We start from the raw sequence: 3250 nt of genomic DNA, 5'->3' as shown, positions 1-3250 counted from the left end.
TTCTCCACAATTTATGTCAAGTTTAATAAATTATTTCTCACCCGTGGTTACGGTTTCAAAGCAACGGTGCTACAAGCTGTTGAGCCAACATTTGGTCTGTCTCCAAAACCTGTCATTGCCCAGGAATGCAAGTTGTTTTCTCTTTCTGATAGGGTTCATTGTCGGTGTTTCGACCTGATCTCCTAAATGTCGTCTAGAAACACATGCTGTGAGTTTTGATACACAACGAACAGCGGGAGGCTGAGGTGTGACTAGTTACAGAAAGCGGCAGGGGGCACTGCAAAGCGAGAGCCATGAATCCATGAAGGTCGATTGGCTCAGTGGCCAGGTTTGCGCCATGTGTTCAGCCGAAAGCCTGTGACTACAGTGTTAGTAACGCAATTTAATGACTACAGACCAAAGCATTTGCAAATAACCTGTTGATGAAACAAGACAAATTAATAACTATTTGACTAACTATAAACCAAATATTGATATTGGTAATAGGCAACAATGCACCCCGCACCAAACCCTGCACCCCGCTAGTCACTGATGTCCAGTCAGAGGGTCAAACCATCTTATACAACTTGCTGGTTTATTCCGCGAAGCCGATATCGATGGCAATTTGCCACCTCATCCAAAATGCCAAGCCCCTGAACTTTTCCTATTGACCATCCATGTGGGAAGCCGATAAATGCCTTGCTAATTTCATCTACATTATTCTGGATGTTTATTTTAATTTCTGTAAATTAACTGTTCTTACTCCCAATGCAGGAAGTGTCACGTTTTTCCAGCCTCGTACCTGAACAACAAAAATCTTTCAGATTCATCGTCTACTAAACTTCCATTGGCATGAGAATTATGATGCTTTGGATCTACTCTCCGTACACTCACCCGTCAGGCCCTGTCTTCTGTGTTCTCCAAAATTTAGATCTTCCCTGCATTTCAGTCATCGGTTTTTCACAAAATCAAAATCCTACTAAAGGTTATATTCTTCTTCTTCGAGTCAACTCAATGATTTGATGCTTAGAAAATTTTCAGAAAGCATTTGATAAAGTATCTTTACATGAGGATGCTAAACAAGATAAAATCCCATGGAGTTACAGGAAAGATATTGGCATGGATCATGGATAGCTGAATGGCTGACAGGCAGGAGGCATCGAGTGGAAATAAAAGGGACCTTTTCTTGTTGGCTATCGGTGACCAGTGGTGATCCTCAGGGGACATTGTTTGTCAATAATTTAGATAATGGAATTGATTGTTTTGTGAAAAAATTTGCTGATGTTACGAAAATAGGTGGAGGGGTGGGTAGTGCTGAGGAAGCAATGCGATTGTAGCAGGACTTAGACAAATTGGAAGAATGGACAAAAATGTGGCAGATGGAATACAATATTGGGAAGTGTAGGATAATGCATTTTGACAAAAGGAACAATAGTGCAGACAATTAGCTAAATGGGGAGAAGGTTCATACATCAGAGGTGCAGAGAATCCTCGTACAACACACCCAAAAGGTTACTTTACAGATTGAGTCTGTGGTAAAGAAGGTAAATGCAATGATGGCATTTATTTCAAGGGTAATGGAATAGAAAAGCAAGGAGATAATGCTGAGACATCAATAAGACACTAGCCAGGCCACACCTGGAGTATTGTCAACAGTTTTGGGCCCCATATCACAGTAACAATGTTTGGTCATTGGAGAGATTGCATAGAATTTCAGAGCTGGGATGTTATATTGCAATGTTGCAGATCATTGGTTATGTCACACTTAGGTTATTGATTGCTGTTCTGGTTGCCACGGTACAGGACGAAAACTGTATGCCGAAAATCCACAGTTGCTGGTTTGGATCCAACACCGGATTAGTAGAGAGAAGATGATGGATTTTTTGACTCTGTCTAGTGTGCCAGAGGGACTAGGGTCAGTCCCGTTGTTATTTGCTATCTATAACAGTGATTGGTTGTCATTGTAGACAGCTGGATCAGAAAAATATATCCCGACGGCTTAAAATTGGTGGCGTCCTATACAGCCAGAAAGGTTATTGCTTGGGCAGCGCGTTGAGCAATGGCTGATTGAATTGAACACAGACAAATGTGAGGATGTATGCTTTTGGATAAAGGCATACAGCAGAGTAAGTCTCAGATTATCGAACAATGTACGAGCGACTGACCAAAACAGCAGTGGAAGAGTGACAAATGGAACCTCGGCTATTATTGATGATTTCATACTGATGTCATAAGTCACCCGCTGGTTAAGGAGAAATATAAACCCATCTTTTATCATCACATTGGGTGGTGTTTATATTTCGAGGCACCGGCACGTTTTTATTTTCATACATCCAAATGAAATTCGGCGATACTTATATGCTTGTGTTTATACACTCTTTTATTTAGCCATTCACACGAAAATAAATCCAGGCATTGTTCAGTGGATCCGGATAAGAACCTCAATGACGAAAATAGATGCAGCTTGTGTTCCCTCGGTTCAGGTAATGGAACCCATCGGGGAACATTAGAATGGAGATCCATCATAATTTACAGCTTCACAGAACTGCCATGTTTTTTCTCTGATATCTCATGCCAGGAATAAAATAATGAATATAACTGTTAAAATACACTGTGCACACGTAAACCTACGTTTAACATACATAACTATTGAAGAGAGAATGTGCTGAATGCTGCGAGTAAATGTGTATGCGTGTTTTTTTTTTCTTTCATTTGGAATGTGTGATAACAACAAGGGATAATTATTGCACTTCACTGATCAGATTAATTACTGTCAAAATGAGATGTAGTTAACCCGTTATTTTTCGGCACTTTCAGAACTACGGGATAATTCCAATCATAAATTTGTGCAAAATAACATGAGGAGCTTCTGTTTCCAAAAATAATATTGGAAATAATGTCTGCATTTCGCTAGAATGAGACAAAACATTGCAAGGAACAGAATAAAGAGGTCTTTATATAAACTTAGATGGGCACTAATGTGAAACACAGTCAACTGACTGTGCACGAATTTTCCATTCCGCGCACTCAGGGTCATCTGTCTGAGTTACAGGAGAGACAATGTCTAGAATTGGATTGGACGACAGCAGACACATTGACTGTAATGCTGAAACCTCAGAACGATTACACACCTGTTGTATAGTTCGTAGAGACACTTCCGTTCTATAAGCAGAGTTGTCAGTGCTTTACTAAAATGTCACTGACCATGTTGATGTTTTCACTACTTCCCTTAAACTATCACTGAGCTAAATGATCTCACCGCTACCCAGTC

Source organism: Hypanus sabinus, unplaced genomic scaffold (assembly GCF_030144855.1).
Source record: "Hypanus sabinus isolate sHypSab1 unplaced genomic scaffold, sHypSab1.hap1 scaffold_661, whole genome shotgun sequence".
Taxonomy (NCBI): Eukaryota; Metazoa; Chordata; class Chondrichthyes; order Myliobatiformes; family Dasyatidae; genus Hypanus; species Hypanus sabinus.
The sequence above is the reverse complement of the archived record's forward strand: the minus strand, read 5'-3'. Positions refer to the sequence as shown.